At 34.6% G+C, this 24027-nt stretch overlaps 1 pseudogene; it reads left to right on the top strand.

Moving 5' to 3' along the window:
- The first annotated feature begins 2078 nt into the window (after positions 1–2078).
- LOC109449568 (THO complex subunit 7 homolog) lies at positions 2079–2683 on the top strand (annotated as a pseudogene).
- The last annotated feature ends 21344 nt before the right edge of the window (positions 2684–24027 follow it).

Genomic DNA, 24027 nt, shown 5'->3' with positions numbered 1-24027 from the left:
TTTCTAAGAAAATATCCCCATTGTTAAACAGCAACACATGACTCTCTCTTTGTATGAATACACACACACACAGACACGCGTGCACACACACACACATGCACACATAACCTGTTAATTTTGATTACAATATACATTTGATTTGTATTGATTTGAGTCAGCAGACTGAGGAACTGAGAATACAGGTATAGGGAATATTGTAATTAATATCTGTTACCTGCTGGGTATTCATTTAGTAATTTCTCTTATTTTCCCCATGATACATAACACAGTTTCAGGATGTATTCTGTCATTCTGGAAGTATTTCAAGAATAGTGTGAGCACAGACATTTAACCAATAATGTTTTGTATTTATGTCCTTAAATTTTGAAGAAAATATTCATATTTTGCCACTCCTAATTATATATTATCACTAAGTACTTGAGACAAGATTAAGCCAACTCTCATTCTAAATACAACAATTTTAAGTATGAAAAATTATTTAAAATCTTGTCTTTTTTTCACGCCTCCAAATTTGTTAAGGAAATTCAGAGCAGAGGAGATGGATATAGATACAGATATAGTGAAATCAATCCTAACTAATGCTCATCATTTTGAAATTCTGTTTCAATAGGATGTAGAAGAGCACATCCTAACGTCTGTGACACATTGTGATGGTTAATTTTAAGTCAGCTTTGCTGGGCCACAGTGCTCAGATATGTGCTCAAACATTATTCTGGCTGTTTCTGTGAGGGTGTTTTGAATGAGATTAACATTGACATCAGTGGACTTGGAGTAAAGCAAATGGTCCTCCATAATGTGACTGGGCCTCATCCAGTCACTTGAAGTCCTGAAAATTAAAAAAAATAAATAAAAGAAAAAGACTGACCTTCTCTTAGCAGAAGAAAATTCTGATAGCAGACAGCCTTTAGAATGGAACTACAATATAGGCCATTCCCTGAGTCTTCTGCCTTCTGGCCCTGCAGATTTTGGTCTTGCCAGCCTCCATTCATGATCACATGAGTCAATTCCTTAAAATAAATCTCTCTCTCTCTCTCTCTCTCTCTCTCTCTCTCTCTCTCTCACACACACACACACACACACACTCTCTCTCTCTCTCTCTCACACACACACGCACACACACACTATTAGTACTGTTTCTTTGAGAACCCTGACTAATGTGCACATCAAAATAAGAGTTATTTTTGTTATATATGCCCTTTGAAGACATCAACTAGGTATTGCTTTATCTTTATATCTTCCAAGCCAAGCTCATTGCTTAACACAGAATCACGTTTCAAAAATTACAATTCATTAGCAATATTTTTGTGTTAAAAATCATGTGATCACACAGAGTGGATGAAAGGATGAAACATAAGACCCTCCTATTAGGTTGGTGCAAAAGTAATTGCAGTTTAACAAGTTAAAAATAATTGCAAAAACTGCAATTACCTGTGCACAAACCTAATATATACTGCCTACAACAGACTCACTTCAGCTCTAAAGGTGCACACAGACTGAAAATGAAGGATGAAAAAAAGATACTCCATACAAATGGAAACCAAAGGAAAGCTGGGTAGCTTACTTATATCAGACAAAATAAGCTTTTTACGACAAAGACTAATACTAAACAAAGATCATTATAAAATGATAAAGGGGTCAATGCAAAAAGAGGATATGTAACATTTGCAAATATTTATGCACACAGCATAAATATGTAAAGCAAATATTAATGGACATAAATGGAGAACTAGACAATAATACAATAATACTTGGCAACTTCAATATCCCACTTTCATCAATAAGATCATCCAGGTAGAAAATGAATAAGGAAACACTGGTCTTAAATGACACATTAGATCAGATGGACTTAATAGACATGTCCAGAACATTCCATCAGAACAGCAGACTACAGTCAGGGCCCCTGCCTTTCACTAGGCCTGGCTCCCACAAGCACAAGCCCACATCCCACCATGCCCCAACACAGGTCCTGTGGCTGAGGAGGCAGCCATAGGTGCCATCGCATCCTCCATGGCTGTTTACCTGGCTGCATTGTGGGAATTTGATCTCGACCACCACCAAACGGAGCCCCTGTACCCACCATGGGTGCCATGACTGACAGTGAAGTCAATTAGGCTTCTCCTAATTGATGGAGATGGTGCTGGAGATGATTGTAGAATTAATCTGCTAGTGAAGTTTCATTAAACGATGGATCCCAGGAAGAGGGATGCAGCCAGTACCAGCACATGCTGAGCCCACTGACCCAATGTGAATTTTAAATGGGCAAAACATTGCTGGCATATGATATGAGTCTCAGAGAAATAGAAAATTGTGAACAACATTACAAAGAAATAGAATGCAGTGTTGCTGGAGCACGTGAAAAAATTGCTGAGTGCAAAAAGCAGATTCTTCAAGCAAAACGAATGTGAAAAAAATCACCTAGAATATGATGCTTTAGCAAATGTGATCCAGCATCATCCAGACAGTTAAAGGAACTATATAGGCTCTGGGAAAAGATTTAGAGCATCTTTCACATATCAAGGAAAGTGTTGAAGATAAGCTGGAATTGAGACGGAGACAGTTTCACATTTTTCTTAGTACCATACACGAAATTAAGCAGACCCTGGAAAATGATGGAAAGCACTCAAAAGAAGAAGTAGCTCAGGAAACAAACATGAAAGCAGGTCCTAAGCCACAGACCTGCTAATCGCTCATCAGTCCCAAGACTATTGAAGTAGCAACATGATCTTAGTTTGTTTAGAATTTGATGGGCTCTTGAGATATATAAAGTTTTGACAGTGAACTACTTTCTTTTAAATATTAATGTACACTGCAGTTCATTCATATTTCTTCACACAAAGGAAAATGACTTCAGTATAGATTTGTTTTTATTGAAATAAGTTTTTTATGCTTAAACTTAAAAGACAGGAAGCAATATCCAAAAATGTTTAATGAAATGTTTTCAAGCCAAACAAACAACAACAATAACAACAAATAAAAACCAGCAAAATACAGATTCTGTTCAAGCACATGTAGAACATTCTCCTTAACATATTATGTTAGGTCACAAAAGAAGTCTTAATAAATTTCTGAAGATTGAAATCATATCAAGCATATTTTCCAACTACAATGGTATGAAACTAGAAATCAATCACAAGAAGAAAACTGGAAAGTTCACAAATATATGGAGACTAAACAATATGATACTGAACAACCAATGGATCAAAGAAGAAATCAAAGGAGAAGTAAAAAATAATCTTCAAACAAATGAAAAAGAAAATACAACATACTAAAACCTAAGGGATTCAGTAAAAGAAGTTCTAGAGAGAAGTTCATAGCAACAAACACATACATTAAAAATATAAAAATTCTCAAATAAACAACCTTATTTTACACATGAAGGAACTGGGAAAAAAACACACACAAAAAAACAAAAACAAAAAACTAAGCCTAAACTTAGTATAAGGAAGGAAATAGCAAAGATCAGAGCAGAAATAAGTGAAATAGAGACTAAAGACAACAGAAAAGATCAATGAAACTAAGAGCTGTTTTGTGTGTTTTTTTCAAAAGAAATGGAATAAGCAAACCTTTAGCCAGACTCACCAAGAAAAGAAGAGAGGACTTAAATAAAAGCAGAAGTAAAAGAGCAGACGTTATGACTGATACCACAGCTATACAAAGGCCTATGAGACTACTATGAACAATCATACACTAACAAATTGGACAACCTACAACAACTTCCTGGAAACACACATTTATGGAGACTAAATAATGAAGAAATAGAGAAATCAGAAAAATCAATTACTAGTAAAGATGTTGAATCTGTAATAAAAGACCTGCCAACAAAGAAAGGTGCAGGACCCAATGGCTTCACTGGTAAATTCTACCAACATTTAAAAAAGAATTTGTACTAATCCTTTGCAAACTCTTCCAAGATATAGAAGAGGAGGCAACACTGCCAAACATTATCCTGGTACCCAAACCAGAAAGGGATGCTATAAGAAAAGAAAATGACATGTCAACATCCCTGATAAACATAGATGCAAAATTCTTCAACAAAATATTGGCAAATTACAACAGTACATTAAATGGATTATACATAATGATTAACTGGGATGTATTCCAGGGATGTGAGGATGATTTGACATCTGCAAATTAATCAGTGTGACACACTACATTAACTAAATGAAGAATAAAAATCATATGATCATCTCAGTAGATGCATAAAACACATTTGACAAAATTCAATATCATTTCATGATAAGACTCAAAAATCTGGGTATAAATGGAATGTACTTCAACATACATGATGGGGAAAGAACAGTCTTTAACAAATGGTGCTGGGGAAACTGGATATCCACATGTAAAAAAAAAATTGACCCTTACATAAAAGTCAATCAAAATGGATTAAAGACTTAAAAATAAGACCTAGAACTATTAGAAAACAGAGATAAGTTTCATGACGTAGCTCAAAGCTTTGATGGATATGACACCAAAATCATAAGCAATAAAAACAAATAATAAGTGGGACTACATGAAACTAGAATGCTGCACAGCAAAGGAACTAATCAACAGAGTGAAAAGGCAACCTACAGAATAGGATAAAATATTTGCAAACCACATATCTGAAAATGGGTTAACATCCAAAATATATAAATAATTGCTACAACTAATAGTTCAAAAAATAACCTGATAACTGGACTTAAAAATAGGCTAAAGGCATGAATAGACATTTTCCCAAAGAAGACATACAAATGGCCTACACATATAAAAAATGTGCAGTCACTAATCACCAGGGTAATGTAAATAAAAATTACAGTGAGATATCATCTCACAACTGTTACTATACAATGTTTGGGGGAAAAAATAGGAAACAGTATTGAGGTTCCTCAAAGAATTAAAAATAGAAATACCATATGAGCCAGCAATCCCACTTCTGGGTATTTACCTAAAAGAATTGAAATCTAGATCTCGAGATATCTGCACTCCCATCTCCATTGCAGTAATATTCACAATAGCCAATGTGTGGAAACAACCTAAATGTCCATTGAAGGGTGAATGGATAAAGCAAGAGTGGTATATAAATGCAGTGAAGTACTATTCAGCCTTTTAAAAAAGGAAATTCTGCAAAATGCAACTACATGGGTAAAACTTGATGACATTATGTTAAGAGAAATAAACCAATCACAGAAAGATAAATACTGCAGGATTCTGATTATATGAGGTATCTAAAATGGTCAAATTCATAGAATCAAAACGTAGAGTGGTGGTTGCCAGTGGCTAGGGTTTGGGGAAACAAAGGGTTACTAATCAAGAGGCATAATGTTTCAGTCAAACAAATTGAATAAGATCTATAGATCTGATGTAAAAGGTACCTAGTGTCAAAAATAATACATTATCAATTAAATTTTGTTAAGAGGGTAGAATTCATATTGTATTCTTTCCAAAATAAAATAAAATAGTATATTCCCTTGTTTCTTTTTCCTGTATCTATCAAACACAGATGCATTTCCTTATTTCCTTATCTTAAAAGGAGGCATTCGGATGTCTTTCTTGATATTCATCATAAGTGCCCCAAAAGATGAGGACGATATGTTTAAAGGCCAAATGAAATAGTTCGCAGAAGGCAAAGGCACTAATTCATTCTATGCTCCTTGGCTTAAAATCCAAATTTCTAATTCTGATGAAGATTATCCATAGTTAAATGAAATCATTATTGATTTCACCAAAAAACTACAAAAAAAGTAGTCACAAATAGTCTACAACCTTTTTACACTACTCCAAAAAAAAACCAAAAAGTTAAATCATTGAAACTCCATGAAATTCTAGCTCTTAAAATGTATGACCTTATTATCAGAAGAACAATGGGTAGAATTAACTTCCTGTTTTATTTACTTTTTATTATTTTAAAAGATTTTTATTAAAATATAGCTAACACACAATATTATATTAGTTTCAGGTATATATTGTAGTTATTCAACAGTATCCACCTGGCACTATGCTGAGTTATTACCACATTATTGATTATATTCCCTATGCTAAAGAAGTGATCACCATAAGTTCAGCAACCATCTGACATTGTAGTATGCTATCACAAGATTATTGATTATATTTCTTTGCTGTATGTTACTTCGCCAAGACTTATTTGTTTTATATCTGGAACTTTGAACCTCTTAATCTCCTTTATCTCCTCCCTTTTAAATTTTTCAATTAGAGTTGACATTCAATATTATTTTATATTTGTGTCAGTTCTATGACATAGTGGTTAGACTTTTATATAATTTAAGAAATGATTCCCCTGATTAGTACCCAGCTGGCACTATACATAATTATTACCATATTAACTTCCTGTTTTAACTTTTGATTTCCCATTCATTCTTGCCTTTCTTTCATACAATGGAACAATTTTAAAAAAAAACCATTACATTTAAGGATTTAGATAACTGTGTTTGTTGAATCTTTCTGTTGTTATATTGTTCCTACCCCCCTGGGGTTGAAACTGTTCTTCATCTTTGAATCTGAAAAGCTCCTGTAGGTGAAAAGGTAATAAGCATTATCATAACAAGACCTATGCTGCCTATGTAACAAGTACTTGCTCCTACCTTAGTGTAGACGCTAAGAATCCATTAATATGGAAACCAAGAAAACAGACACTATATTCTAAGGAGATTATTTACTACCCATCAAGTGTAGTTATTGTAATAAATGTGTTTTTGAGATTATTCAAAGTTTAGCTAGAAGATATTTTCCATTTTCTTGAAAGCTTTATAGTCTTCATATTTGGGAAAATTAATTCAATACTTTAAAATTATGGTTCTCAATAATGACAATGAAGAATATGGTTATGATTTCATGTAAAAAAATCTCCATTGCCCACAGTGCCTAACACATTGTTATACTTATAGGAGGCTGCAGATATTTTGTGGATTTCTTAAGCATTGACACCTTTGAACAGCAAACAATAGGAGGGAGACCAAAACAAACAAACAAACAAACAAATAAACAAACAAACAAACCTACTATTTGCACTAAGTATTCTCACGTACTTCTGTTCAGACATCCAGGACTTGAGTGTGTTACTGTCTTTGAAGTCCTAGACAGAAACATAATAGGTAAATTGCATATTTAGAATCACAGGATATCAGACATAGAATCAAATATAGAGATCACATAGGTTAAACGTATAGATACAGAAACTAGAATCTAGCAAAGGGAGCAGATGGTCTCAGGTCGTAGAGTTGCATTCTGGGCAGAGGGCAGAATAGACTCAAGGACTCCTGACCTCTAGGTCAGCTCTCTCCCCTAATCACCACTTGTGTCAAGAGTCCACCAGACCACCCTCAGATTCAACGATTCACTAGAAAGACCAGCAGAATTCAGAAAATCACAGTTGCAGTTTATTATAATGAAAGGATATAGATTAAAATCACCAAAGAAAAGGGTAAATGGGGCACAGTCCAGGGCAGACCAGCCATGAGGTTTCAGTTGTCCTCAACTAGATAAATCTTAAGGACAGTGCTTAATTCTCCCAGCAGTGACATGGGACAACATGCATGAAGTACTGCCAGAAGGGAATCCCACTGAAGCTGTGGTGTACAGAGATTTTCACAGGGGTGGGGCGGGTTAGTCATGTAGGCATATGACACCAGCCTAACTGATCTGAGTGACTCGATCTCTAACTCCTCCAGAGACCAAATTAATCCAGCATGGCCCAAGGTCCCCACCATAAATCATATTGTTAATATAAACTCTCTGGCATGGCTCAGGGACCAGGTATACAAAGACACTCTTATTAGGTAGCATTGTCTAATGGTTTAGAAATTATCTTCCAGGAACTGGTCAAGGGCCAGTCCTTTCTTCGGAATGTACAAGGTTTGCACAACCAAATCCCACTGAGTTAACTCTTTTCCTCACAGTGAACACCCAAACTCGGTTGAGTTAACTCTTTCCTGCATACTGCCTGATATCACTGTCAGTGCTAAGAGGCAGCTTGCACCAGTGCCCAGGAGCGCTTGGTTTTCATGAGCTAAAGGTTTTAGCAGACCTTTAATTTTCTTATGATTCATATCCAACCATCTAAAAAGTATCCGAGGCAATTATAGGAAAAGATGGGGTTCCACTACTAAGAGTTTTGATTCTTACAGGTCTGACTGGATACTAGTTACTTGAATTTACTTCCTCTGGTATCTAGGGCATCCTGGAAACAGGTTGGAAAAGATAGAAATGTCAAACTGATGGCAGGTTGGAAGTAGAACTCAGGAAGATCATCAGCCACAGGTTTAAAACTGAAAAGAACAGAAGCAGGATCTCTAGAGTCTCACTAAGAACAATGTGCTTGGTTTAAATTGTACCTTTCAATGTTGTACATTGCAACCTTCATTCTTAGATTACCAATAATCTTGTAAATTTAATAACTAGCTCTCCAGGAGAGAGACAGTTCTGATTTGAGGTTTTTGCTGATTTCTGTGGTGTAAATATTCACATCATGGCCAATTTCAAGCAACTAATGTAAGGTTAGTGAACGTGGAGTTGGAAAGAAATGTGTGTAACGGGCTCTTGCAAACCCACATGAACTTCCTCTACCACACTGCTGGATATTATTGTTAGGCACAACTGTCTCCAAGTTTCTAGTGTTTATCTGATATCAATGACTCCTAGCTACTTCTTGGCCTGTATTTATGAGGTATCCTCAACCATCATTAAAGTTCTTACTAACTTTTGGACTTTTATTCTAACTCATACCAAAAATGTGCTTTGACTCAAATGTATTACAATTGCTCTCCTTTTAAATTTAAATTTCCCTTTTATTAAGGCAATATATCAAACAGACAAGTAGATTTAAAAGATTATAAAACAAAATACAAGTTCAAATTTGATCTTTGGGATTTGGGTTATTTATGGGTCATCAATGTCATCATGTCTAAAAGTAGTTAGAATAAATGTGTGAGACAGAGAAAAGTTTGCTGCCAAAGACATAAATGGATGAAAGGAACAGGAACACAATTTTAGAGCAGTGCATTCAGAAAACATTTCCATTATCAAATTACTTAAGTAATTGCAGCTAGTCTCTGAGGGTATCTTTTATCTAGCATAGAAATTTAACTGCCTAGATAAGAAGGAGATTCAACAGAAAAGGACAAATGTGAAACCTAGAAAACTATAAAAAAGAAGAGCTATTTGAGACTAAGGCCAGGACTCTGATTCTCTTTCTATTTACTCATGTCTCTAAAGAGTTTTCCAATTCTTTAATAAGGCAAGATTAGTAATTAAACAAAGTCTTCACCTAATTTTAAACATTATAATCAGTTTTGCATCTACCAAATAGCTCTATATATATCAATAAGTACTATAAATTGTTTATTCTCATTCCTTTCCCTATATAATTCCTTCATTTCTAATTTCCTAATAAAATAATTCCATGCAGGTGTTGTTAATTTGAAATCACCCTAAGTGAGACTAGCAAGTGTTGTTGGATGCCGATAAATAGACTATACAATACACAATCAATACTTAGTAGCTTATAAGTTATTAACATTTCTGTGGTTAAGAATAAGGGTGGATAAATGAGAGTGAAATTTAGTACTTTGTGATATGTGGTTCATTTAAATTTTGTTCATGTTGTGTGCAGTGAAATATTCTTAAATAATTCTGCATTTTAAAGTCCAAAAAAAGTGCCAACCCACAAATGCCGACTATGGCAGCTCTTCCTAGCATTAATCACTGTAGGCCAGCCAGTGGCTGAGTCAGCTACAGAGTATTACTACCCTATCTGTTGCATTAAGAGGAAAAAGCCCATTTCATTTCAATTTCCCTAATAAGACATTTTTGAAATTTTAATAAAAAATGTTATTGATATCTATATATTCCATTTAAAGTAAGATCTACCATAATTTTAAAGAATTTCACAAATGTATTAAGCAACAAAATTTAGTTCATCTATATTTTTTACACACACAAAATGAGAGCTTTACACTATGATTCTACTCTGTGTGATTACTATACAAAGATATCAATTATTTCCTAATGAAACATTTTTCTTAACAGCAGGTAATAAAGCACATATAATATTATTTGTGTCCATTTTTTGTTTTCTCTTCCAGCTTTATCCAGATATTACAGTATGTTACAAACCAGATATATCATTTTTAACATGTAAAATAAAATAAGGAGTCATATATGACAAATAAATATTACTTCCTAAATCTCAAAAGAGAGAAATTAAATAAACATTGGCAATATTTGTTTTAAACAAAGAAACCAAGGTAACTCATATAATATAGTGTTTTAATATACTCTATATACTTAGATTAAGTTAACATAGAATTACTTGATTTAATAAAGTACAATCTAATTCTGATAAACAAAAGTAGCCTAGAAGTAATAAAGTGTGTAATTTCTGTTAATAAAAACATGCATGAAAAATATGTCCTTAATCAAAATCATGCAGGAGGACACCTGAGTTAAATATTTAGTTCAAAATAGTTCAGATGGGGAAAGTATATGCCACTGGAGCCTTTCAGCTGAAAAAAAAAAAAAAAAAGCACTACATATTTGTATTTATCCCAAGGTAAAAAACAAGGGGTCAAATAATAGTGAACTTTGAATGAATTAACTGCAATGCATCTCCCATTTTTATTAAGGAGTATTGTGTCTAGAGTTAGCTGGAGAATAGCAGTTGCTCCAAAGCAAATATAATGTTACGACAATTGGGAGACTCTAATGAAGCGACATTCTGAGTCACCAGTTATTTCACAAATAACAGAAAAAATGGAAACGGCAGCTTCTCTTCTTAGAGAATGTTTACTATGTTCTAGTGGAGACACTCAGCTTTAAACATATTACCTCAGCTAATCTCCACCTAGATAGTAGGCTCCATGAGGGCAGGTGTTTGAACTCTTGTTTGTGGGGGTGTCTCTAAAACCTAGAATTGTGTCTTGAATATAGAAGGATCCCACTAAACGTTTTGAATAAGCGAATGAATAAATCCATACATTACCAAACAGACTACTATTGGTATAATTCTCATCTTTAGGTATAGACACAGAAAAGACAAGCTGACTTGTCTCTAATCATACTGCTATTGAACGTAGAAGTTGGAATTCAAAATTAGGGCTGTCTTCCCTCAAAGTGAACAAGTAGGCTACACTTATGCCTATATAAATATCATAATGTATTTTACTGTGTTTTGAATTTCAGTACATCGATATATGGATGACTGATTTTATACTCAGACTAGGCACTTGATTTTTTCACAGAATTTTTTATTTGAGAAAAAAAAGGAAATTTTTAAATTCTCTTTAAAGTTCAGAGTTTTTGGTTAACATCTTATTAAATGAGAAAATAAATGATACAATCTGAAATTCTTGTATTTTCATTGATGTTAAAACAAGGACCAGATTCACCTCTCAATTTCAATTGACAATATTTTCCATTTATAATAACAAAAATAAGAGAAATTCAGAGGATAGGAATAAAAAAGACACAATCCCTTATAATCCTCTGAAAGAGTCAAGAGTTTAGAGAGTCTAGTTTATTACAACTAATATGTGCAGTTTTCACCAATTTAGGTAGAAGCAAAGTCATACTTTGATAACCCACCTTATCTCACTCTGAGCCCTTACCTGCCAAATGAGGAAGGGCCCACCGCTCCCTTAGCATATCTCCCCTTGGTGTGTGCAGCCTCCAGGCATCTGCCTGAGATTCCCACTTGCACCACCTGTGTGCAAGTGGGACAGGACTGGATCTATTCCTCACAGCCAAGAGAGTCCTCAAATGGTGTTATCAGCATGGACCACAGCTGTTCCCAGGGCCCTACTTTTCTGTTTAGTCACAGGTTCAGGTTCTGGTTCACTGTGCCAGACAACTGTGTTTCCCCAGGAACTGACAAAAAATATTCTTTTCCTCAGTACCCCTTTTAGCTTAGGATACTCCATGACTACATGGCCATGCCTCAAATGCTACAACATTTTGATTTTCTCCTGTAGCCAGTCCCGTAGGCCCAGGGGCAGGATTCCTACACATTTCCAATCCCATAAAATCACTCTATACCCATTTTCCTCCCCTTTCATAACAGAGAGCTACTTTTTAATCGCTTTGTGCATTGCCACGATCTAAAATATTACACTTCTTCAACTTCCTTCTAAGTGTGCCACAAGCTCTGATGTATGTATGTATGTATCTATGTATGTATGTATATATACACACACACACACACACACACCTACATGGAAATAACTAATTGTTATTGCATTTGTTGTCTCTAGTAGATTATAAGTTTATTTGGAGCAGAGGTTATGTTGTATTCTCTCTAGTACCATATATTTCTAGGGACACAATAAATTGATTGTGTTCCAGGATGTAAGGATAACAAAAATCTTTAAAGTAGAAAAATGGGGGGTATAAGCCCTGCAAGTGCTAATCTCAGTGAGCAGGACAGAAATACAGGTTTCATGCAGCAGCTTTTCCTTACCAATGTCTCCCGTCTTGTCCCATCCCTGAAAGCTGAACTTTTTCTTTCACTAAAGTATTTTTATTAAACAAAAAAAAAGCCACCCTGTTTCTTTTTAAAATTATAAATACAGATATAGAAGTAGAATGAAATAAAAAACAATTGGCCATGCCATGCATTTAGGAGACACCCAGTGAATATTGGTTGTATGTAGAAATTGATTTTAGTTTTCAAGAATGAAATTATTACTGATGCTGACTTAAACATTTACCATCTAATAATAATAATGTTTAACAATGAACTTTTTAGAAACAGAGAAAACAGAATAAAACATCCCCCTCCTCCTACCAAAAAAAGGGGAAAAAGGACGGAAGGAAGAAAGAAAGGAGAAAGGGAGGAAGAGAGGCAGGGAGGGAGGAAAGAAACAAAAGAAAGTCCTGATTGGTAGTGTTTGCCAGAATCTGTGGTGGCAATACTGCCTTCAAGACAAATTTCAAGCTACAAACTATTTTAGCACTGGATCATGAACTTCTTGAAAATTTCACAATCTTGTCAGCAGGAAGAGGCAGCTATATCACATCTCTGTAAAGAGTACTGTAGCTTGTGCTTCTTATAAACTTCTATGGTAAAAATAAATTTGCTTTTAAAGCCTTTCATTCATTTTTTTTTTAACTTTTATTTATTCAATTGTGTTTTTCCAGGACCCATCAGCTCCAAGTCAAGCAGTTGTTTCAATCTAGTTATGGAGGGCGCAGCTCACTGGCCCATGTGGGAATCAAACCGGTGACCTTGGTGTTAAGAGCATTGCGCTCTAACCAACTGAGCTAACTGGCCACCCTAATTTTATTTTAAAAATATTTCTTAAAATAACATTTGTTTTACGGAGCTCCTTGACATCTGAAAATAGTCCCTGTGTTTAATTACTTAGGCATCAATGTTTGGATAACTATGTTTTGTTTTGAGTTGACGAACACAGGCACAAGCCCAGATTCCACCAATACATTCAGTGACTCCACAGCGAGGCCAAGAAGCAAACCTGGATCTCTGTGTGGCATTCTCTCAGGACATTTCAGAGACAGAAGACTTGAGCGTTCCTGCACCAACACAGGGTCCATTTAAGCAGTAAGAGTTCCCATTTATTTTAATCACAGGACAGGTATTCTGAAGAGATTTCACAAGTCTTAACAGTGTATATGTCGTTTATAGCACTCAAGTTCCTATGTCATTTTTACACTGAAATCAACCTCACATATGTGTTTGTTTCATGTACTGGTGGCTGCCCGCATGTTCTAGGTAACTTGTGTCAATCAAATCTCTGGGTCAAACCCTGGCAACTCTGTTTTCCCAACCTAATACAAATGAACCATAAATTAGTTTCCATGAAAACTAATAAAGGACGGCAATCATCCAAAAAGAGTGTTAAATGTAGCAAACAACTATAATATAATGGATGAGTCTCTATTGTTTTTAATACTTAGTTGAAAGGTATCTTATCTATCATAAATACAACCTATGCTATAAAGAACTAATCACAACAAAATAATTGCACTAGAGGAGAGTACAGTAGTTCCCAGTTCGCAAGGTACTAGCACCAACATTTTCTCATTTTGATTGCCACAATAACCCTGTAAGATGGATAGGGAAGAAGTGACATCTTCAAGTGAAGAATATTGTAATATATACTCAAGTTGCAATTTATGTGATGGTCCCGCAGTGAAGTGTTTCTGGAAGAAAAATCCTGGAAGTGATAAATTTCAAACCATTTTTAAGTATGGAAAGACACTGGACAAGAATTTAAATCCAAAATTGATTTACCTTTTTTATTATTCTATGTAGAAAACTAATATCAAGTGCCTACCGGGAAAGGCTAGAAGGAAGGAAGAAAGGAAAACTGTGTTTATCTATCCAATAGAAAGGATGGAACAAAGGAAGTAAAAAGGGAGAAAGGGAGGGAAGGAAAGAAGGAGGAAAGAAACCACTCACCAAAATTAAATAAATGTTTATACACAAGGAGAAGGAGGTAACTAATATTATAATTATCACCCTGTTCCCTGTTAATGAGATTTGTACTCCCAGATCTCATTAACAAAATTCCTTTGTTAGCCTTATTTGGATAGGGAAATAAAAAGTGTTGGCCTATTCAACAAATATGTATTGAGCCTCACGACTAGATACTGTTTTAGGCCTGAATAGAACTTTTCTCTCTTATGGACCTCCCAGGAAAAATCTACATGATATTATACCTAGTTTCTACCAGAACAAGCAGCTAAGTAAAGTGGGAAAGACAGTGAATATTAGCTGCAATATTTTGCAGGTGGGATTCATTTAGGGTAGTCCAAGCCTGGGCTTTTTACAAGACAAGGAACATGAAACTTTGGGTCCAGGTTCAACTGATGAGTGACAGCATAAACAATGTGTATTAGTCAGCGTTCTCCAGAGAAAATGAACCACTAGGAGGATCTATATCTATGTCTATATATCTATATCTGTATCTATAGCTACAGAGAGAGAAGGGAGAGAGAGGATAGAAGAAAGGAAATATTCATTGATTTATTATTATGAGTAAGGAATTTATTTGTTATGAGCAAGAAATCCAGAAAAGTCAGTAGTATAATTCAACCTGATTCTGAAAACTGGAGAATCAGGGCAGCTGATGGTGTAAACCCCAGTTCGAGAGCCGGAGCCAAGATGAGATGAGATGTCCCAGCTCAATGAGTGAGGCAGAAAAAAAGGGGCAAATGTTTCCTCTCCACCTTTTGTTCTACTCAGGCCCTCCATGGATTGGATAGATGTGCCAACATTGGGGAGGGCCATTACTGAGTTCACTGATTCAAATGCTAATCTTATCTGGGGACAGGCTCACAGACATACTTAGAAATACTGTTTCAACTGGGCACCCTGCAGCCAGTCGAGTTGAGACATAAAATTATCACACAATGGACAACTTCTGAACCAATGTGTAAAAGCATCTACTTCCCTCACTTAAAAGTAGACATACTCGAATGTTTGTTCCACTATATTTCAAGCAGCCAATAACCTTGAAATTCAATGCCTTGAATATCACAGACAAATCATGATTTCTGGAACTGCCGATCCTGACTCTGACAGTACATAATGAGCATATATGTCTGCATACCATTCAGAAATACCCCCGCAAACTTCCAAAATAATGAATAAAACTAATTTCTTTGAAGTTTGGATTTTGTTTTGTTCCTTTTCTAGAACTTCTAATCTAGGAACATAACACTCACTAGATATTTATTCAACAAAAAGAAATTAATTGGCACACAAAATTTATCTGAATTCATTAAATCATGACTTTTATTCATGCTGTGTGTGTGTGGGAGCAAATACTCAGGCTATTTATGATTAACTAAATTTGTGTTTGATTCTTGACCTGCCAAATTTAGAAATTGAAGTCAGTTTATAGGTGGATACATATTAATGTTTTAGCTTTCCCTTCTTAAAAAGCTTGGTTGAAATTTTAGCATTTTAATCTCTAATTGTGTTCACAGAAGTCTGGAAAATAGATAGCAATCAGAATATTCTAGTTTAATTATAGAATTTGAGATATTCTGCTTCAAAGGAACTTCACGGATCATCTTTGGATCAGGGTATGATAGGGGTTGATCAGGCAGCATTCTTTGTAAGTGGAATTGCTCACTCTGCAGAAGCTTTCTTTGAAATTCACTGATTTAATAACGCAGAAAGTGCCGTCCATAAAGTTTGGAAAATTTAGTACAGACTCATGGAGTTTTAATAATTTAGAGACAGAAGATGATGTTTTACATAAAATCTTTTAGTAAGAGTGCACTATACATAATTGATAGCAATGAAATAAGTTCAATATATTTTATATATTGTTGTAGACCTTGGCTACCCTGATGGCTTTGTATCCCTTTCTTTGGTACCATATATCTTTATCATTAGTTTCATATTTACTCACAACCCAAGATTTTTATAAAGTATTAGAGCAGCTTTCTGGTGATAAACGGGCAGCTCAACAGCTATTAAAAGATCTACTGTTCATAACTGAACACTGTCATTTACTTCACAGTATCTATTATTACGTTTTTAAATGAATACAAATATTAATATTAAAATGCTTTTTAAAACATACAAAGCATTTATTTTTCTCATGAAATAATGATTTTGGTAAATACCCAATCCTAATTATTTGACAATTTCAAATGTCTCTTGACTTTTCTTAAGATATATGCAATTCCAATTGGAAGGAAGCAATATCCTTCTTCTAGAAAAATAAAATAATGTGTATACTTTATGAAATAGTGCCCATATGATTGATTCTTTAAAAGTATATTCATTATCTTCCTCTGGAATATACATGAAAAAAAGAATCAAAGCCATTCTAGAGGTTTTAAATTTTCAGTTTTCAGGAATATGCCAAAAAAAGTAAACATGTTTCTCTTTACGTCCATGAAATGTGTATGCATGCTATACTGGCAGTACGATCTGTGATTAACTGCACAAATGTAAAGGAATTTAAGGTTTGTCACAATAACATAATGAGTGATTTGATGTAGATGTTTAATGAGAGGCTTTTCCTCTCCTCTTTCAAAGATAACTTTCCTTTAAAAGGAAATATTTTGATGCATTATCTATTTTGTTGTCTCAGTTGTTCTGTAATCAGTGTCTTTCTTCGATATCTTTTAGGTCTTGCAATGCCATGGTAAATGGCACATAATGTCAAAAATCATTTCTGCCGCACCTATATCACAAAGCACAAACAAGAAAAGTTTCAGAACTAAAAAGACAGTCTCTGCTTTGAACACATTACAAATCTATCAGTGATTTTGAAATAAAGAGGAAAGGGGCCCCTGTAATTTGGCCAGTATATTTCCTTTTTCTGTGTAACACATTCTTTCTGAAGTCACTGCATGAGAACCACAAATGTAACAACAAGGCATGAGGAGAAAATCTTTATTAAATTGTTAGGAATCTAAGCGCTGGAGTCTCACTTTCAATGTTTTATGGTTAAAATTCCCTTTTGTATTTCAGCTGGGGGAAAGTGCCCTGTAAACCGAGGAGTGAGGGAGAAATAATGACTCCTGCTTTTTGGAGTTGTTATTCTTGGAAGGCTTTCCTCTGCTGTTCCAAAAAATCTGAAAATGCCGCCAAAGATAAGAAATTTCAGATATCAGTCTTTGACTCTATGTAAGAGGTTTCATGACTTGAATTAAAAGGATCTTATTTGCAAGCCAAATACTACATTCAGGATATCAAATGGCCAGAGCCTACTTTTCATCTTTTTACGGATGGATGAAATATCTTTATGGGATTCCTACCAGTTAATTCAAGAATAGAGCTCACCATACAGCCAGAGATTTAAATATTTTACTTTCATTATAGCATATACATAGGTCTGACAGGAAACCTTTGCAAAAGTATTACTGCTGTCCATCCAATACTAGACATGCATAAAAAGTAACATTTTACAGAAGCTCCAAGAGATTGGGTTTTAGTTATAATAAGCCTGAGTTTTGGTCTTTGCCTTGGCCTCACTTGGTTCTTTATGGGAAAGAGTGAAATAATGGAGGTTGGAGATCTATAATTTCATAGAATGGAAAAATACATAATACATATATGATATGTATTATATATACATATATACATATATACATATATACATATATACATATATATATATATATATATATATATATATATATATATATATATATTAGTCCTCATTTATCCTTTGGAATTTTAGGATTTCTTTTTAATTTTTATTTTGAAATTTTGTTTATTGCTCATTCTGTCCCTCCACAATGTAAAAAGATATTTAGATCGTCTCATGAGCTATTTCTACTCTATTTAACTGCAGCTTTGAAGAACATGTCTCCCTTCCTGAGAACATTGCTTAGTTAGAGGAAGGCAGCTGCTCCCTTGGGCATATCCCTTTGTGTAGCACACAAACTGCACAACTGTATAGGGCCATCTTGCTGTTAGTGAGATGGAAGCAAAATGTAGACAAAAACGAAAGACAAAATAATTTAATAAAAGAATCAGAACATGGGACAAAAAAGGGTTTTATGACATTACTAAGCCTCCACCTACTTGAACAGAGGCTGATTCTGAGTCCTATAAGGAGGAAAAGATAGCAATAAATAGACATGTTAAAGTGCATTATCAGAGATGAAGTAACACTCAGCCTTTAGCCTCATAGGACATGTGGCCATTGCTTCTTCCTTATGGGCGCTTCAGACTTTGATGAAAAGAATCCTGGTCAGTATGATGGAAGGTGTCTAGAAAATGCAATTTCAGGATTTTCTGCCTATCATCTATCTGCCTATTTATCTATCATCTATCTATCTATCTATCTATCTATCTATCTATCTATCTATCTATCTATCTATCATCTATTTACACACACACACACACACACACACACACACAATGAGCCTACAAGATTACCTGCAAGGAAAGGAGTCTGTGATGTGGAATAGTCCAGAAAACATTACAGAGCTCTTCTTGAAATAAACTTACAGTGTATTTGGAAATGCCAAGCATTTTATGTATTTCTCAAGAAAACCCTGAAATTATAAAACCCTGATTTATAAAATGGAGACTTGACTCTCCAGCTTAGAAGATGAGGCCTCTCTCTTTATGTACCAGAAGCCCAGTAATCCACAGGGAGTTCCAAACTCTTTGGAAAGCAATATAAGTTACAGGCTTTTTCACAAAGCTGTGCCAGCATGGAGCTGCTTAGTTCGACTCAGGCTAGAAAACAAATGAAGCACTTGCTGTTTTAGTCTTGTTGCGCGTTACTCAGAACATTCAGTTGTGAATTACTGAGTATCCAACAAGGCTTAGGGAAAGAGCTATCTGTTAGCATTGAATCACTTCCTATTGGTTTTTACCTATAGGAAGTAGAAAATACGCTAGTTTTCTTTCTTTATGGGTACCGATGTCTCTTTAATCACTGTGTGATATAACTTAACCGCATGCCTATTGTTTTCATTATCACCAAGTAAATAAACTCTGGTGCAGTATATATTAATCCAATCACCAAACTTGTTTCTGTGTAGCTGAAGAATGCCACAGTCATTGCATTTAGTGGTTCAATTACATGACAGAGCTATAAGGGACTATGCAAAAATCAAAATATTTTAAAGCTATTATTTAATGATTTCATTCTCATCCCAGAATCCCCAATCTATTTCTAGTTTTTCAGGTAACTTACCTTCTACTTAAAAATAATTCATTAAAAGAAGAAAACACAAGTTTAGAGAGAAGAGAGGCTCCACCCTGTTTCCCCGAAAATAAGACCTAACCGGACAATCAGCTGTAATGCGTCTTTTGGAGCAAAAATTAATATAAGACCCAGTCTTTTGTTACGTTATATTATATAAGACCCGGTCTTATAGTAAAATAAGACCGGTTCTTACATTAATTTTTGCTTGAAAAGACTCATTGTAGCTGATTATCTGGGTAGGTCTTATTTTCGGGGAAACATGGTAGAGGTAACTGGCTGGTCCATTTCATCACACAAAGGTAAGGCAAACTGCAAGAAGATAAGTTGTTCTGCTAATTTTGTGATCAAAATCATAAAAGTGTGTTGTTTTTTTGATTTGTCTTCATTTCTTCTCTTTCTCTACCCTATTTTATTCTTCTCTCACCTACACCCATTCTATACTTCTCCTGTCTAATATCTGACATAGTTATCTTATTAACTTAAATGTAGCTAATTCTTTCAGTAGTCCTGTCCTTGAAGACTGAAAACTTGTGTTTTCTCCCTCATTAAGCATCAGATCCACATTTTAAAAATCTACTCTAAAAATTGCATATGCTGAAAATGGATAGATCTGTTAATTATTTTATAAAATAATTAAATAGATCTGAAATTAAGATGTATTTGACAATTGCCAATTACAATTTTTTATGCCCAATAGTTAAATCTAGACTCTGGATATAAGGATGACAACTATCATGACTTCATGAACTGGTGAAGTGAATTAAGGCAAGTATCCATGATATTCTGGCACAATTAAAATTTTAGATAAAAGATAATATCCAGTAGAAAGAGCAAAATACTAAGATTTAGAAGTCTTGGATCTAGAAATCTATTGTTAAACAGGTGACTTTGGGCAAGGTGTTTAATTACTCACAGATCTCATGTTCCTCATCTATAAGGTAACAGGCTACACATCTATAACAGGGCTTCTGAATCCGAAGTTTATTGATTTTTATGAATTATATGACAAGTATTTCCAAATCTTTGTTTCACTTAGGTAGATGGAAATTTTGTTTGTAATGTACTTTATAATTTAACTGCATACTTTATGACAAGCTTTTTCACTCTGTAATTGATTGAATTGTGGTTATATGGAAGCAAAATGTTGCACAATATTAGACTTATAAAGAAACATCTATTTAAATTTATTTGCCCATAAAAAGACAACTGGATCTAACGATCAATATACAGTTCACCTTTATTTGCAGGGAATATGTTCCAAGATCCCCAGTGGATGCCTGAAACTGCAATTAGTAATGAGTCCTGTATATACTGTGTTTTTTTTCCTATACATACATACCTCTGATGCAGTTTAATTTATAAATTAGGTACAGTAAGAACGTAACAATAATAAATAATAGACTAGAACAATTATAACAATATACTGTCATAAAAGTTATGAGAATGTGGTCTCTATCAAAATATCTGATAACCAAGCTGATGACCAAGATAGCTACTGAGTGACTAATGGGTGGGGAGTGTGTACAGCATGGATAATCTGGTCAAATGGATGATTCATGTCCTAGGTGGGACTGAGCAGGATGGAATGAGATTTCATCACGCTATCCAGAATGGCTTACAATTGAAAACATGAATTGTTTAGTTCTGGAATTTTCCACTTAATATTTTTAGACCGCCATTGACCTAAGGTAACTGAAACTGTGGAAAGCGAAACCATGGATAAGGAGGGACTACGGTACATATTTATACAGGCAAAGGTTCTCATTCATTATCCTAACTTGGGTTGACTTGCAATTAGAAATATACTATTATAGCATTTAGCAGGATAATGATTTAGAAGTTCATAATATGAGAATATTTTGAACTCATGGAGCCAGAATCCCAGCAAACTTAATTATTTAAATAATTTCAGGTGTTCTTAACAAACAAAAACATGAAGAAGAAAAAGAATCTTACAAAGACATCATTTGGCTTGGGATAATAGCTGTGTCAACTGAAGGCCAGAAATTTTTATATATTTAGTATATATTATTCATGAATTTTTTAAAGCATTCAATATTTTTTATTAACTACTAATAACTGAGATTTAATACATGAACAGCCTTCATGGAGGTTATATTTTAGAAGGAGATAAAAAAATATTATCAGACAAAATATTTAATTAAAACTGATAACTGCCACGAAAGAAAACATGGAAGTATTTGACTTAGAATTGAGGTTTTAGAGAAGTAACAAGAAAGTGAATTTTGAGCAGAGATATGAAGGATTAGTACAAGTTCCCTAAGCCGGTGGATAGAGGGCAGGGGAGAGGAGACTTAGGGAATAGCCTTTGCAAAGCTAATTCCTGAGGCTACGGGAAATGTGAGCTTGAACAATAAAAGTATATTAATATTGCTTGAGAAATTTAAGAAAGTTTGTGACCAGAAGAAGATAAGTCTTGAGGGCTAAACATGGCAAGGAGGTGAGTTTTGTTTTTAATTTCAAGAGCAATAGTAAACCTTTTTAAAACCTTTAAAGAAAGACATGCTTGTGGAGAAGATGATGGATTCACTTTTGGAACATATTACACTTAAGCTCTGATTAGGATTTCCAAGTAGAGATGTCTCCAGTGGACAACTAGAAACTGTTCATTTGAAAAAACAAAACAAACTAAGATATAATTACCATATACCATTATATTAGTTTCAGGTGTACATTTGATATTTGCACATATTGAGAAACGATCACCACAATAGGTCTAGTTAACATCCATCACCACGTGTAGTTACCAACTTCTTTTTTTGTGATGAGAACTTTTCAGATCTACTCTCTTAGCAAGTTTGAAATATACAATGAAGTATTAGTAACTATAGTTGCCATGCTGTATATTACATCCCAGGACTTATTTATTTTATAACTGGAAGTTTGTACCTTTTGAGCACCTTTATCCATTTTGCTCACTCGTCATACCCCTAATTCTGGCAACCACCAATGTGTTCTAAGAGCTTGTTTTCTTTTGGGGGGTGGGGTGAGGTGGGGGGAGTTAGAGTCCACCTATCCGTAAAATCATACAGTATTTGTCTTTTGCTGACTTTTTTCACTTAGCATAATGCCCTCAAGGTCCATAGATGTTGTCGCAAATGACAAGATTTCCTTCTTTATTTTTATGATTGAAAAAAACTGTTGACTTAAATGAGAAGAAGATTCTTACTCTCTGTTAAAAGAGGGCATAAAGCATACTTATAATTTATATGTTATGTTCTGACAGCTAAAAGAAAAAGAGTGAGATTTCATCGTTCCTTTTCTAAAAAAAAGTTTACAAAAGCTTATACTTTTGGAAAAACACAGATGTTAATTTAGATATTATTTCTTGCACAAGATCTTGTCAAGTAAAGCAAATGATAAGAAAAACAGAACTTTTAAAGTTACCATCATACTCTATAAGGCAGATAAATTATTTAGGATGTCTGGGTACTGAAAAAGATTCCCTTTTAACCCATAATATTTGCAAAGGCAAAATTAACAGTAAATGGAATACAGTTACATATTTTGCACATACCGCTACACAGAACAGTGCAAGTAGATTAATCTATTGATCCTAGAATTGAATAATTTTAAATTATGACTTTATCATGACCAGGTTTAGGACACAGAACAGGGTCTGTTTTTCTGTAGTGGTAAGGAAAAGACATTTTCTACTTGGCTTTTGAGACTCTTTTGTTGACAATTGTTTAAAAAAATAAAGGATAAATGAGAACTGTTACAAATATAGTATAAAGTATATGATACCCTGCTTCTACCATGTATAGGTCTGTAGCTCAGAGGAGAGGACTTATCTGGAGATTTGCACTAAAAATGCTTCACAGAAATGGTCCAGGTGCCTGGGCATTTCCTTCTCAGCTTGAGCCCATATCTTTGGCAGTAGCTGCGACCCTTCAGGACAATAGCTCATAGCTCCCACCACACAGACAATATCCATGACCTTCGCTCTCACTGAACTCTAACAACCCCATTTTCTCCCTTTGCTTTTTCAGCTCTAGGAATGATAATATCTCAACATCCTCTGCTGTTGCCCATACTTCTGTAAACAGTCCACAAATCAATCTATTTGTCTCTTCATAGTCATTGATGACTAAGGTGACCTAATAGTCTCCTCATCTTCGAGAGAACACTGGTGCTACACAGACATTAGAATTCCACGCAAGCTCCTGTGTTTCTGCTGTCACATCAGCTGCCACTACCTATGACAATAGCTAAGTCAAAGCTGTAGAAACAGGAACGTTGCTGCTGTCCTTGCTTTTGGAGATTTTAATCATGTGCTGCTCATTTGAATATGAAGAAAGGATTGGGCAGGGGATAGACATCATTTCAGCAAGACTACTTGGGTAGAGAAGTATTGCAGCTTACC

The sequence above is a fragment of the Rhinolophus sinicus genome, linkage group LG03 (genome assembly GCF_036562045.2).
Source record: "Rhinolophus sinicus isolate RSC01 linkage group LG03, ASM3656204v1, whole genome shotgun sequence".
Taxonomy (NCBI): Eukaryota; Metazoa; Chordata; class Mammalia; order Chiroptera; family Rhinolophidae; genus Rhinolophus; species Rhinolophus sinicus.
Note: the sequence above shows the minus strand (reverse complement) of the source record. Positions and strands in the feature narration are given on the sequence as shown.